We start from the raw sequence: 16,121 nt of genomic DNA, 5'->3' as shown, positions 1-16,121 counted from the left end.
GTAAATATTTTAGATAGACTAAAATGGCAACATCAGGAAACATGACTAAGAAGTCAATGTACACCCCGCCCTTTTCCCCCACCTTTGTGGTTTTTGAAAATTTCCATCAAGAATGATGTATGCAAGAAAGGGTAAGATCAGGGTGTTAGGTTTCAGAGGAAGGCAGACATTTGCATGATTCTCTAAATCCAGTGATGGAGCTTACAAATGGGAATCCGCCATTCAAGTTAGAAAGCCTATCACAGTAATGAGATATAAGCCATCAGAGTGACTCTACTTTCCTAACTTCTCTACAGAAGTTTGGTGTGGTAAAGAAACAGTCCAAGCCATGCCTCTTGCAAATACACAAGCCTTCAATTTGCTTGGTTTATTTGAGAGAAAGGAGATTTTGTAGAAGAAAGAAATTCCTTATGAATTTGACATATTAGGGGAGTATTATTATTATTGCTTGATTTACATTATATCATTTTATACAAAGTCTGTAGCCAAATTTTTCAAAAAGTAATTAGGATGCCAAGAAAATGAAGTGGATTCTGGGCTCCTGTATTCTGCAGTCTGGGGTCTGAACAATAATATTCATTAAAAAGCTCCATACCAATTTGTTGCATTTATATTGAAAACAAAGATATACAGAAAACTTGAACAGGATATGGAACTGTAGGTAACGGATGTCGTTAAGAATGGCTGAGCATTAGAAAGGCAAGGCATAATCAATAGACTGCTGGGTATACCATAAATCCATTTTTTTTTTTTTGGCCAGGAGTTCGTATACTATCCTGCTTTCTTCTATTATCAGCTCACATCAGGACAGACCTAATTCTCTCCCCTGAGAATATCACAAATAAACTGGCATGGAGCTTTCAATGAACACCACTGGCTGTACTTATATACACTCCTACCCTCTTTAATAATATCTGAAACTTCTGGTTGAATTGCATTGCTAATTTTGTTTAATCTTAGGACTCAAGGGAAGAATGTTTAAAAAATAAAGTCGACATAAAAAACGTACCTGTGTTCTTTAGTACCCATCCAGTTAGAACATCTGTCATCTCCTAATAGTTGTGAGGGATGAGATTCACACAAAGGCAGCAACATTACAGATGGAGTGCACAGGTGAGCCCACCTTGATTGGGGGGAGTCCCTGCCAGAGGTGCTTTGAGGAAAGGGTGGGCTGGGGTAGCTCTGGAAGGACAAATGTCTTGAGCTGGGCATTGAAAAATGATGAGGAATAATCTTGAAGGTATTTGATGCTTTTAATGATTCGGGGTTAGCAGAAGGAAAGCCATCCAAGGTGAGAGAAATAATGGGCAAAGGGACAGAGGTGGATAGCAAACAAACTGACCCGAGGGAGCTGAAGGTTTTGAAAGCACTTGGAAAGACTAACACTAACTCCTTGCTTTACTGTAGTGCCTTAGGCATGACTGGCATTTTTGTTGACCTTGTACGTAAGTGTGCTTTCAGAGGAATAAATAGGGGATACGGGCTGAGGGTGCCTTGAGTTTTGTTTACAGAACATCATTATCAGTGCTCTATCCTCTTGACCTTTTAAAAATCAAAAGGTTGAACTTCACAGCATCCAGCATATGTGGCTTTTGACTGAGACTTCTTTTTTCAATGTTAAGCAGGCTGCTTTTGGGAGGCAAAAGAATCTTACTGACGTACATATATTAAGGTGGGCTCTGAGCCAATCTATCAAGCAGCTTCTCACTTTGTAACAAGAAAGCGAAGAGGATATTTCATGATTTTGGAATAACTGCCAGAGGAAGCGTGCAGATTACCGAAGTTCAGTACCCTGTTAATTGGAAAGGAGGCAGCATAGTGAGGAGTTAGTGGATCTTTGGTGTCAGGCATGCAGAGGTTGGAGTCCTGAATCTGTCCCTTACTTATTTAGCGCCTTGAGTAACTTAGCTCTTCTATCTCCATTTCTTCATTTATTAAAAAGAGAATAAAAAAAGTGTCCGCCACCTAGGCGGTTTCTAAGGCTTAAAGGAGATAATGTAATTTGAGGGCTAAACACTCAGATATTAGCTATTATTACATTATTGCATGTGTTCATTAACACCCAAAGGCAATGAGTGTTGTGTAGTAGTTCTTTGGGTGCCTTCTTAATAAATTGATACTGGTTATAATTACATTTGTAGTTTATTTGTGAAATCAATTCATGAATTTATTTCATGAATAAAGTTCTTTCTGAATCTCTTTCAGGATATTTAAAAAGTTTATTCTCTTTAGTTAAAACAAATCCTTACAAGATTATGAAAGCCTAGGTTGGAAGAAAGTGTTTGCTAAAGAAGTCTAAAATGCACACTTTTCACAGATTTTTTTACCTGGTAGAATGCAAGTAAACAAATGTTTCCTTCACAGCTAACTCTTTCTGGTTGTCCACTCATGGTTTATGTCATGGTTATGGCCACCATGGATAGATAAATGGTCCTTGTTAGACTGAACCCAGTGGTCCCTAAGAGGACAGACGGTTAGACTTACAGAAGCCAGTGGCTAGAAGGAAACTCAGGGTTCTGTGCTTTCACTTCTGGGAGGGATTCGTAGTTTAGAAAGTCTGCCTAGTGAGCAGTTCTCACTTTGAGAACCCCAAAGACCTTTTTTGGGGGGTGTCTGCAAGTTCGAAACTATTTATATAATAATACTAAGATCTACTTCATTCCTATTCTCTCACAAGTGTTTAGGTGGAGTTTTTTAGAGGCTGTATGATGTGTGATGATATTGTATAATGAAATGTGTCAAATTTGGAAGATCTGCATAATTCAGTGAACTAATACTATTTTCCAAATGAACAATATGTGATCTTGCAAAATTATGGTGCTTGAAGATCTATACAAAGTGCAAGATAGACTGATGAATTTTAACATAAAAGAGCACAAAAAGTTTGTTGATATGTGTCAGATTCCACATTGCCACTATTTTTTTTTTATGAAACTACCACTTGTCAAGTTTTAGTGTAATAAAAAAGAATATCCACAATTAGCTGAATAAACAGCATATTATAGCAAATTGAATTCAGAGCCACATATGAGAATTAACTATTTTCTATTAAGCCAGACATTAAAGAGATGTGCAAAAATTTAAATCAATGTCACTCTTCTCACTAACTTTTTTGTTCCGAAAAATATAGCTTTTTCTTCATAAAGATAACTTATGTAAGATGCAATGGGTATATAAATATTTTTAATAAAGGAATTAATAAGTATTTTTAAGTTCTCTCAATTTAAATTTCTAATACAATAAATATTGTTAAATATAATCTATTTAATTAAAAGCTCTTTGGGGTCCTCTATAAATTTTAAGAGTTTAAAAGGGTCTTGAGACCAAAAAGTTTGAGGACCACTCCGGCCTGGTATATTATTTACTAGGATGTATTCTGGTTACTGCATGTCCACTGGTTGCTATTTCTTCTGGAAAAAGTGTTCTGTGGTCAAATACATTTTGGGCCAACATGTATGCTTTCTCCCCTCTTAGAGATTTACAATACATATTAATATATCAAAGTCCCTCAAAAATGTTTCACATCTTTATCCCAACCTTTTAAAATTCTCTTTTTATTTTCCATATAACATAAAGTTCACAGTGGAATATAACATCTCATTGAACACAGAAGCTGGTGTGTGATGTGGGGACCCTCTTCCCATTTTTTAAAAATAAAAAGCAAGATTTGTCAGGTATTTTCCTTCAAATCCATACTTTATTCAGAGGAAGGCCTATGAAAGTTTACTGGCTAATCTGATTGACTTAAAAAAAACCCTCATACTTTAATACTTTATTGTATTATACCATTTGCTTATCCTCTTTGAAGCTATTTCTACTTATGTTTCCAAACTCATATGATTTTAAATCTGTTTTAGACATTTTTTGAATGCTAACTGGTAGCATCTGCTCTTTGTGTCATAAGACAAAGTAATTTCATCCCCACACAAATTGTCCAAATTGCAGGTTAAGTGATGGCAGCCTAGCCTTGGAGCTATTAGTACTGTTTGGTATTTTTAAATGGCAAAAAATACCTTCGGAAATGCATCACATGCCTTTATAAAACACAGCCGCTTTGGGTAACAGAAAGATTTAGAAATGGCAGAGGGATTTGTTTTATTTCTTTTGATGATTCTTTCCACTTCTTTCCAGTTTCCATTGGTTGTGGGTACAATTTTAACAGTTAAAACAAAAGAAAATCCACCAGTATGGATCAAAAACAAGTTCCTGGATGCTGCGCAATGGACATTATCCTCTTAAGATGTAAGAATGATACTCGCATTAACCAGCAACAGCTTCTTTTCGACACAGTGCCATTCTAAATTTGTATTGAAACAGAAGTGCAGAGATAATTTCTTTCTCTTTCTGTATTTCGCATGTCTGTGTCAGGGAAAAAATAGAAACATCCTAATTTGTTATAACAATTAAAGGGACAGTAGTCATTGTAGTTTATATAATTGAAAAGCTTTTTTTTTTTATTTTTTGGTCTTGCCAGTTCCTACTGAGACACTTAATATTGTTTCAATCCTTGGTGACTTCAGATTGCCAACTGAAAATTGATTTTCCCTTAATATTTAAAAAATGCCAAATGGAAATTACCAGGGCTATCTTATTCAGTACCTCGTTCTTTTCCTCCCTCAACCCTGAGTAGTTTCAGAGAGAACTCTACATGTGCAAAAGGACATTCAGTTTATAGGAATATATATTAAAGCATTCGCAGGCTGTGCTGAAAATTCTCTAATAGTTAAATCAACCAGAGTAACCCGATGGAAATTGAAGAACAAGACTGAGGTCACTCTTCAAGTAGCAAAGGGCTGTCTTTCTATCTTTTTCTACAGTTGAGTGTATATTGTAGTATATTTGGGATATCCAAGACAGAAGAATTGTAGAGCTAGGTGGCAGATTAAGAAGTTTGATGGAGATGCAGATGGTCCATTGCTTGTGTGAATTATGTGATGTTGGCTCTTCCTGCAGTGGAAATCAAACTTCAGGTATGCACATCTGAAGTAGGAGGAAAGGTTATCCTATGGGGGTAGTGTCATGCAGGGATGAAGAGCCTGCATGACACATCTGGAGTCAGATGGCCTGATTTTGAGTCCCACTTCCAGCCCATATGTGTGGGGTTGGGGAAGTGAGTTAAAATTTTGGTGACTCAGTTTCTTCAACTGTAAAAAGCCATGTACAGTGCCTGGAAGAGTGCCTTGTACCTTGGGACTGTATTAGTTATCTACTGATGTGTAACAAATTACTCTAAAACTTATTGGCTGAAGACAGCAAATAGTTATTATCTCTCAGTTTCTGGGAGTGGGAATCAGTGCACATCTTAGCTGTGTGTCCCTGGCTCCAGGCCTTTCATGAGGTTGTAGTCAAGGTGTTAGTCTGGGCTGCAATCTCATCTGAAGGATGGGGTGGGGAGTGGCTGGGATCTGCTCACTCACACAGATGGTAGCAGCCTCAGTCACATGCCACATGGGTTTCTCCACAAGATGGCCTCACAAGCTGGCAGTTGGCTTCCACCAGAGTGAGTAATCCAGGAGAAGATACAAGAAGTACCCAAGGTGGAAGCCACAATCTTCTTGTAAACCAATCTTGGAAATGATACCCCTTTACCTTTGCTGTACTCTATTTGCTAGAAGCAAGTCACTAAAACCAGTCCACACTCAAGGGGAGATGACTTTACAGGGGCATGAACACTAAGAGATAGGACCACTGGGGACCATCTTGGAGGCTGCCTATGTGCTTTAATTTATATCTTCTCATCACCTATGTGCATGAATTTCAAATTTATGTATCTACCTGTCTACTTGATATTTCACTAGGGTGTCTAATAGGCATCTCAAACTTATCATGGGAAAATGGAGCTCGCTGACACCTGCTACTCCCAGTCTTTTCCATATTAGTGATGGCAACTCCATTCTTAGAGATGATGGAGTAAAAACTTGGAGGGATCCTTGACTCTTTTCTTTCTCTTATACATCTTGTCAACTTGACTTTCAAAATAGATCCAGAACCTCACCAGTTCTCAACACCTCCACCACCAGGCTCACCTCCTTTGTCCGTTTACTGAGTCTCTCTCCTGGATTTTTGCAGTAGCCTAACAGGCCTTTCTGTTTTCAACCTTATTTCCTTCTGGTCTATTCTTCACATAACAGACTGAATTATAGTGTTGTTAACTAAATTAAAAATAAGGCATATCATGATACTACTCCATTCAAAATTCTCTAGTGTCTTCCCATTTCACTTAAAAGTAAAGGTCAACCTCTTTACTGTAACCTACAGGGCCTTTCTTGCTTATAGAATTATTTCTCTGTATTTCATTGTGTAAAATAATATATATGTATAATGAATACTGTATGTATGTATGTATATGTCAGGCTCTTTTATCTGCCCGTAATCCTGCCAACTGGGCCGGCCATTTGTCGAGCTAGGGCTGGGTCTGGAGCTCACAGACCCCTCAAGCCTGTTCACAGACTGGGTCACAAACCCTTCACGTGCCAGGCTGGGTCCCTAGACCTCCACACACCAGGCTGGGTCACCAGAACCCTCACACTCAGGTCTATGAGCTAAGTAACTGGCAAAAAGGTCCTTGGAGCCATAGGTTGGAGAGCATGGCTGCGTGCGGCAGATGCCCGAGGCAGTAGATGCCAGAGGCAGTAGATGCCAGAGGCTGTAGATGCCAAAGGCAGTAGACGCCAGCCAAAGTATGTGGAGGGTTTGTGACCCAATCTGGACAATGGACTTGAGGGGTCTGTGAGCTCCAGACCCAGCCCTAGCTCGACAGTATATATGTGTAAACACGTTTATATGTTTAATTATATATCTAGAATTTGTTTCCTATATGGTGTAAGATGGAGATCTGACTTTTTCCAAATGAAGTGCCAATTTTCCCAGCACCATTTATTGAATAGAATACCTCTTCCAGACTGAGATGATTTTCTCCCATGAATTTACTCATCTCTTCGTATGCAATCTCAGTCTGTTTAATTTTTGAATAAAGATGTACCTAATTGATCAAAAAAATCATATAAGGTACAATTGTATTTGTAGGGATTTTGATTTGGAGTATTCAAATACATGTAAAAACAACTTGAATTATAATTGGGAATTAATTATGGAAACATTTACTTAAGTCCCTTTATTTAATAGATTAGTAACTAATTCTACTTAGGAAGCTGTGACTTCAATTTTAAAATCCAGTTAGCTGCAAATCTAAGACTAAAAAGCAAATCTCCTGCTAGTAGGTCATAGTTCCTGGCTTATGTAGAAACACTTTATTTTGCTGCTTCTGCTGCTTATAACTTAAGAAAATTTTCATCAAAATGCCTATCAAATTTGCAAACCCTGTAAGGATATTCTCTGGCATGAAATCCTTGCTTATGTAGCCAACTTTCACATCTGTGAATGCTCTGGGCCCTGGACTTTCTTTTCTCCTTTCTGGACTTTTGCACTTATCTCTATTTATGATAACTTAAACTGGCAAACCAGAAAGGGTAGGCAATGAAGATTAAACTCAAGCCAGTTTGTTTTGTGGGTTATTAGCAGCATTGGTGAAGAGTTTGCTGAAGGAAGGAAGTATATTGAAATTCTTGCTTAGAGGGTGGTATGTAAAATTTTCAATTTTCAGTATTTTCTTTTGATAAAAATTGCCTCATACTGTAACGGTATGTGTAATTGAGGGTCAGCTATAAATCACAAAATGAATCACTTCCAACTCCTTCATATCTACAGAGATAAGAATGGAAGATATTGCCACTTAGATGACAATATTTTTTTTCTTTCTCTTTGAATAGCCTTGCTCTTCTGGATGCCTGGCTTTGACAGCTGGTGAAGGGCCTTGAGGTAACATTCTGCCTCTCCCAGATAGATTTTGCTCCAAGACAGGTGACAAGAATAAAATCTAGAAATGAATTTCTTTCTTTAGGGCAAAAACAAAGAAAAAGAGAGTACTCTGAGGAAGTGTTATGCCACTGATGAAGTTTTCAGACTGAAACCATATTATATTACATTAAATGATTTTATATCCATTAAGAGCCCATGAGCATGAGTGATTCCACCCAGAGTCTAGTCAAAGTGCACACTTACTTGCAGTGTGACTTTAAGAGGTATGTTGACCTCCCTGGGCCAGCAGGTTCATTTGCAGAAGAAATTGAAACTAGATGGCAAAGACCCCTTCCAATTCTGAAATACCAAGATATAAAATTGGTAACGAATAAGAAAAATGCAGCAATTTATTTTTAGTAAAGAAGAGATTGATCCCAGCCAATAATTCACAGTGGGCTTGCTTAAATCCTCCTCTTCTCTCCAAACTCTTGTTTTTACCAAGACCATTTGTCATGCTTTGAACTTCCTGGCTTATGTTGATTTCTATCAATATGTTAGTGTTACACATTTGAGTGGGAGCTGAGCTAAGTTTCATGAAAACTGCTCAGAAGACTAATAAAATCCTTACAACCCTACTTTCTGTGGGTATTGATAGCATCAAGGAAATGAAAAAAACTGCTATTTTCAGGGAGTCACTCTTCCAGCTAGACTGAAAATTTAATGGCATTAAACTCAACTCACTTGTTTTAAACATTAACCAAGAGACATTTTCTCGTCCTCCTCATCAGTTTTAAGTGTCCGCATGAATTGAACCAAAGATATACACAACTCCCCAAAAGTCTTCTTAAAAAACGTTGACTGTTCCGTAAAGTAACAGCTTCAGAAAGCTTTCAAGGAATTAGTTATTCATACAGCAACCTAGTGAGGCGTCCAAGTATATCTGCTCTCTTTCAGCTGGGTCACTTGATGAGATATTTGGTGATGGACATAGAACCTTTGGAGATTTATAGAGAGTTTTGAGTGACAAGTGGGATGTGGCCACTGTACTCAGAGAAATGGGTGACAGTTTTCCAATGGACTTTCAAAAGAGATGAGGAAGAGCTCATAAAAGGCTAAAAATGATGCAGGCAGTGTTTGAAGGCTGTTTTCAGGCTCTCGAATGGCCGTTGCCAAAAAACAAACAGTGGGGTGGATTTGACTAAGCATCAAAAGAAGCTCGAACAACAGCCTGTGACAAGTGAGTGTTAAAAGCTCAGCGCAGAAAAGAACTTTTCAGAGCTACCTTGTCGCACACAGTTCTAACGTGTAGGCTTTATCAGCTGCTCTGAGTGGGTGCAAGGAGGCATGCATATCTTAACCATTCATTTCATATTCTGTGTGGAAAGTAACTACTGCTTTTCAACCTGGGTGGAGAAGGTATCAAGTTTATCAAGAGTCAGAAAAGGGAAATCCATCAGTTTCCTATTTGTAGTGCAAAATGGAAATTTTCCTCTCTCTCTTACACTTTATCTTCTTTTAGTCAATCCTAATAGTCTTCTATTTAAGAAATATTGATATTAGCCAACCGGTCTGCATCTTTAATGGGCAGAATTCGATCAATTTTTGTTTGAAATAAAACTTTCTCTACTTTCTGCCCTTGGTAACTGCACATCAGAGTCTTTAATCATTTAAACATAATAAATCCTTCTTTACTTCTTTCAATTGGTAAACTTGAAATTTTGCAAGCACATTCCTGCTGGTGTATATCCTAATTTTCAAGATGTACTACCTACCCCCGCGCAAGGCTGTGTTTTCTTTCTTCCTTCCTCCCCACAGCCCCACCTCCAGTATTTTAGGGCACCATATGTAGATAAGATGTGTGATAGCTTCATTCTGGTAATTAACATGCTTGTTTGAGGTTATAATATACATTTGAGAAAGGCCAGGGATTTCCCCTGAATATCTACTAACTGCTTGAAGTGGCATTTTCATTGTGACTTGGGTTTCTTTTTGTTTTGTTTGACTGCAGCATCCTGGAGCATAATGAAAGAGTCTATTTTGAGTCCTCAAAAGTAGTGCTGCTAAGGACCATGAGCAAGAGAGAACGAGTGGACTTCAGCCTGCACGAATGATCTTGAATCACGAATGGTAAGTCATCCGAAGGACTTGGCATTTATTAGCTTTAGATTTCATCAGGCATCATTTCTTTGGTGTACCAGCACATCTTATTCAAGTGCATAGCTATTTCTCTGCAACCCAAGCAAGAGGACATTTGAGAAAATGTTGTTCTAGAGACAGAGAGCCAAGAGAGCAACCAAATTTATTTAACGTGTTTGTTTCTAAAATTTGCATTTCATTCTGTAGGATCTAGGTAGAATGCATTTTTGGTTAGAAGAAGATCCCCACCAAAAAAAACCCAAAACCAAAAACAAAAGCCAAACAACTAAACACAAAAACAACAAACAAGCTGTATCATCCAGATATTCCATTTTAGGTGAAAGTATGAGGGATTAATCACACAAGAGGTAGTAGATTCGGTCCGATGGCAAGTTTATTACCCTGTAATCAAGTATTGGGATGGGCAAAGTGAGAGACATCGGGAGTTCCCAGCTCCTGTTCAACCATGTTTATTGAGTAACTTTTAACTAAACGTGGTCCCCTGAATGACAATCTTGGTCTGTGGGTTGGAATTCAGACACTCCAAACTATACACCAAAATAATGTGGACTTCCAAGGGACAGTTGGTCAGTCTAGTTCATGGTGTTTCCTGGAACGGAGTCCTCAAATAGAAGCCCAGTTCTTCCCCACCTAGCTTGGTGACCTTGGAAAACTAACTCATCGTCTTTGATTGACTCACCTGTGCATACCTAAATCATCTCCAAGGTGTCTTGTAAATTTAAAATTCAGTTCCCTCCAGTGAAATTAATTAAATAATTGTACCCTTTAATTCTTGCCCACCAGAATTTATTGTGTGCCTTTAGGCAAGTCATCATTTGCAGAAGGGCTCATTATATCAAGCAGAATGGAGGAAAGGAGCCAGGTCCTGAGGGTCCCCTTCTTTTTCTAGCATCCATCCTGGAATTTGTGTCTGCAATTAATCATTTATCCCCTTGCAACATTAAAGAAAATGTGGCAGTGTTTTCTGAATATTATATTCAAATAAACCAGATAGGCTTCTTTTGAGCTACTGTTCTTTTGCTGTAGGGTATCTAACTGTTCCTTTCTCCATGCATGCTGTCACGGTGTTACTTGTTATCTGCCAGCTCTTTAACCCCATGGCCCCCCAAACTTTGTTTTACATGGAACAGAATTTATTATTTTTCTTTCTTACCAAACATCCTCTTTCTTAAGCAGAACTATGAACAACACTTCAAATGATTTTCAGATGTCACTCTTGTTAGCAGCTGGCTATCTGCCTCAGAGTGGTGCATTCTTTGAGTTTCATAACAGCATTTTTTTCCCCTCTTACAAATGTTAAATTACGAAGTGCAGGAAACCACATGAATGTGGCAGAAAGAAAATGCAAACCCAGTGTTATGTGGAAATGCCAGTTTTATGGTCCTTCTGGTGAAAGTATCTTCCCTGTAATCGACACGTGAAGTCTCTTGACCTGTTTCCTGGTCATCTTCTATCCCATAACTTCATCTTTATTTATGCTGTATGCTATGGCCACCCTGTCATGCTGAATCAGGAGGTTTGGTTAAGACGATTGCTTGGGGCTATCTCTTATCCAAATCCTGCCTGACCATGAAGCCTGGCTCATTCACAGAGTCTTCCCTGAATCCTGGGGATTTCACTAACTGGTCTCTCCTTATGAACTCCCAAAACATTTAGAGTGTGCATCATACAAAAGGTATTGCTATGTGTTGCTTTGTGGATGTTTGCCATCATCCTGTCTGGGCTGCAGACTGCTTCACGGTAGGAATCCAATCACAGACTAGTGTTTTTCTAGGGCCCTGTAGTCCCAGGACCTTCTGCATCTGAATCACCTGGACACGTTTATTAAAGTTACAGATTCAGCACTAGCAGGCTTGATAAATCAGAATTTCTGGGATGTAGGGCCCAGGAAACTCACTTCTAATAACTCTTTTGCACACTGAGTTTTTTTTTTTTTTTAATAAGAAAGTTTTTTTTTAATTAATATTTTTTTACATTCTATGATATTGTTGTGGAGCAGTTGGGAGGGAGGGGGAGAGGAGAAAGGGGAAGGAAGGAAGGAAATGGGGTGGAAGGAGGAAGGAGGGGGAGTGGGATTGAGGCCAGGGGGCTTCCAGTGGTGGCTTGGTCATTGCCAGGCTAGGTGCAGAAGTCAGGGGGGTATGGCAAAAGCCCTCATCCCCCACCATCCCAGCTCAGGAACCTGGGGCCCTTCTTGCTGTGGTTTGGTGGTTGTCGCTGGGCTGGTTGCTGGTGTTGGGGGGCCTGACCGAGGCCTTTGGCCCCCCCACAACCCCTGCATGGGAGAGCCCAGGGTGCTTCCTGCAGCAGCTTGGTGGCTATCGCAGGGCTGGTTGTGCATGTTGGGGTGTGTGGCCGAGGCCCTTGGTCCCCACCCTTGGGACTGGTTGAGGGTGTCAGGGGGCATGACTGAGGCCCACAGCCCTCCCCCCTTTCTGGTTTGGTGGCACAGGAGACTTCTGGTCTTTCTAGGTGTTACAGGCATTCTTCGTGCACACCAAGGTTTGAGACCAACTGTCTGAGACTAATTCTGCATCCTCCTCTTTGTCTCCTCACCCACAGCAAAGGGTCCAGGACTGAGCACATCGTAGGAGCCTAGGAAATATTTGCTTGTTGGTCTAAGCAGCATCAAACTATGAGGGTGATATTCACTCTTCAATTGCCTAGCCTTTTCAGTATGTGAAGTTAGTATAGTCTCTAAACCTCTAGAAACCCAGTTTTGTCTAAATGCACAAAGTATTCCCTTAGACAAAAGGCTTTTTTGGAAACCTTTTTATGAGCTTTTCACCTCAACTACTGAGTCTGTCCCTAGAAGTGACAGTAGCCCCTGAGTCTGGTATATCAGGAACATCAGCTATGGGGAGCTGGGCTGGAGCAACAGGATGGGAGGAAGATGTGAGAGTGGAAACAGGGCTATGCTAAACTGGAAGCTTTATCTTTGGCTCCCAAAGCCACACCTGCTGCCTTTGGCAATTTATTGTGAGTGGCATTTCTTTCAGCTGCTGGGGCCTGCAGATTGTCAGTTTTGGTGGGAGGACAGTGGTCCCATCACTGGAAGGGATCAAGTTAAGCTGCAGTGGACATCCATCAAAGCACCCACAGTGGCAGTGGCAGATTCAGGATTTGAATCTGATGTTAACAGACTGCAATGGTGACATTTTTTGGCTCCCTCCTTCCCTCCTCTTTTTGCTCCAGCAAGGGCATGCCTAGCCTTGGATGAACCAGAAGAGATTTGCAGGGTGTTGCTGCTTATGGTACAATCCCTGAATGCCCTTGCTGGTGGTTCCAGCCCTGGTAGATGGATCTGATAATTAGTTTAAGTCAGAAACCAAAAAGAAGAACTCACAGAAGCTTAGCTAACTTATAAAGGAACAGGTGGGGTCATCAGAATATTTATTAGCTGTTAAGAAAACCACTACCAAATGCGTTAAAAATTTTTCTTGCAACTTTCTTTTTTTGACTGTTGCTTAGTCATAATTTTACGTGGAGAAGTTGTGCCAATCCCACATTCAGTTTGTGTGAAAAGTCACATTCAAGCACAGTGTCAGAAAAGTATCTTCTCCCAGGTCGCCATTCAATTATGACCGCAGGAGGTCTGGAAAGCAGAAAGGTATAATAGAGTGGATTCTCCTCATATTCTCAGCTAGGCGAAGGAAAAAAAGCACGTGTTCCCAAAGCGACGTTAAGGGCAAAAGAGGATTTTAAATATGTGCTTCATGGAGACCTCACTAGATTTTCCTCTGTGTGGCTTCTGCATAGCTTCTTTCAGTACATTTTCATGTGGGTGGGGGTGAGGGCTGTTTTTGTGATGCAGGAGGCAAGCGCCCGGTTTGTCAGCTACAGAAGAGAAATGCACAATTGTTTGCTTAAGTCTTTGAGCCTTTGTTAAAGGCTGTCAGGTGGAGGAATAACCAGGGATAAAATTAAAGAAATTATAACGTGCAGGATTTCAACAAAATACCACATGCTGGCATTTCTGTTTTGGAGGTCCTTAGCCATACACGGAATATCTCCTTACCAGTAGACATCCGTGGTGGAAAAGGAGAAAAATTGATTCTAAAAGAGCATCTGTCTGGTTAGAAACTATGTCACTTGTGTCGTTTACCATGAGGCGTCCTTTATCACTACAGGGTTTGCAAATAGCCACATCAATCACAGGCACTGCTTTTGGAAGGCAGATGTAAGTAAGAAAAGAGCCAGGCCAACACCCTCACTAAAGACCATCATTAGAAAGCTCTTTACATGTTTTCCAGCGTAGAGGATCTTGGTGACTTTCATGTACCTAAGCCAGTGTTCTGTAAAGCAGTACCCAAAATGCCTTGTGGGACGTGGGTGATAGCTCCCTCCTCTTGTCGATGCTATCACGGCCTAATACCTGCCTGAGTCCTTCAGAGAAGCTGTGTGGTTTGGTATAGCTGTGAGTTGAAACCACACCAGTTCAGGAAATGCAGTGAATTTTCTTCTAACAGGCATCATCAAAACAGATGTTGGTTTACTTGGTAGGTCCCCTTTCTTACTGACAATTGGAGAGCTTTGAAAGGAGGTATTTGCCGTGCATCAAAAGAAATGAGAATTAAACTGCCGCGTTTGCAGACTGTGGGCGTGAAAACGGAAAGCGACGTGCCCCCCCAGTTCGTTACTGCGCATGCGCTTCCGGAAGGCCCCGCCACCATCATGGCGTCCATATCAAGTCTGCGCTGGAGTCCAGCTCGTCTTTCTCTTCAGAGTTTAAGCTCATATACCTCCACCTTTCTCCTAGAGGGCTCCAATTGGATATCTTATAAGGGCCTTCAACCTGAGTCTAAACCTACAGTTGTCTTTATCGTGTCTCTCTTTATGGGATTCCTGTTGAAGAAACAGGATCACCAACCCGCCACTGTTGATGCTGGACACGTTCTCCTCGTCCTCTACTTCATCCCTTGACCAGATGCTGTAGTTTTGCCTCTTAAATATTTTACAGTCTACTCAGTCATCTCATTCCCTTGCCCTGTTCTATTTCAGGCCTTGGGCATCACTTACCTGGACTACTGCAGCAGCTTCCAAAAGAGTATTCTTACCTTAAGTCTTTTCTTCCTGTCTGTGTGAGAATTATCTTCCAAAAGAATGGGTCCAATTGAGTTACTCCTATGCTTGGAAACCCTTGGTAGCATGTGGAAAAATGGAGAAGTGTTGATGACCTAATGTTTAGTATAAAATTCATACTTCAAAATTGTGTATACAGGTTGACTACAAAGTAATGACAAAAATGTATGCCTGTCAACAGAGACTGGAGGTAAATAAAGCACACATGAAGGAATTTTGGGTATTAGGGTGTTTTTACTTTTTTCATTTTTAATAATACTTTGGTATTTTCCCTAGTAATGAAGGAATAGGGTAAAGGGAAAGAAAAATAAAAGGGTTTTTTTAACTTTCCATTCCCTATAAGATAAAATGGAGACTTCGTTGGATGTCATTCAAGACCCCTAGGAATAAATCTGTTATCAACTTACCATTTAAATATCATCTTGCTGCGATTCCCATTCCTCCTATCTCTCCACCCAACATCTCTTTCCTTTCTAAACACACTGTGTAATTTAATAGCCGTGCATTTCTTCATGTTGATTCTTCTGCGTTAAATTCTGTTTCTCTGCCTGGTGGACTCCTACTCCTTCGCTGAAGCGTAATAGAAATGTCCCCTCTACTTGTGTTGTCACTATTGTATTGCAATTCTTTGTGTAGCTATCTCTGTGGATGGAGGGCAGAGATTGGTTTATTTTAAATTTTGAACTCCAAATGTTAAGCCCATTACTACACATAATATAGCTTAATAAATACTTATGGAAGCTAAGAAGAAAGGAAAGAACTCATTTGGAAAAACACAAATAATCCTTCAGGTAAGATATTAAAAATACTTCAGTAAGCTCAATACTAATTACTATTTTATAAAAATTACAAAAATTACATGTTTTTTGGTTAAACAGTTTTTATAAAAGTAGTTAGATTCAGCATTTCATCATTTAAACTACTGGAGTAAACCTTTGGCATTAGAAAATTCTAACATCAGATAGAATCACTTCAGCTTCTCTGCAGCCACATTTGTAAAGAACTAAAAATTGCATTTTTAACTGTTTTATGTCATGCATCATCTTATCGGCCAAATCAGAAATCCAAATAACTGACAACAA

At 39.7% G+C, this 16,121-nt stretch overlaps 1 protein-coding gene across 1 annotated transcript in view; it reads left to right on the top strand.

Moving 5' to 3' along the window:
* The window catches only part of ATXN1 (ataxin 1), a 367,481-nt gene that overhangs the window by 83,856 nt on the left and 267,504 nt on the right, over positions 1-16,121 (top strand). The window contains 1 exon segment of the mRNA XM_063097390.1: positions 9,809-9,927. The gene's annotated coding sequence lies outside the window, so the exon portion shown is untranslated.

The sequence above is a fragment of the Cynocephalus volans genome, chromosome 5 (assembly GCF_027409185.1).
Source record: "Cynocephalus volans isolate mCynVol1 chromosome 5, mCynVol1.pri, whole genome shotgun sequence".
Taxonomy (NCBI): domain Eukaryota; kingdom Metazoa; phylum Chordata; class Mammalia; order Dermoptera; family Cynocephalidae; genus Cynocephalus; species Cynocephalus volans.
The sequence above is the reverse complement of the archived record's forward strand: the minus strand, read 5'-3'. Positions and strand labels throughout refer to the sequence as shown.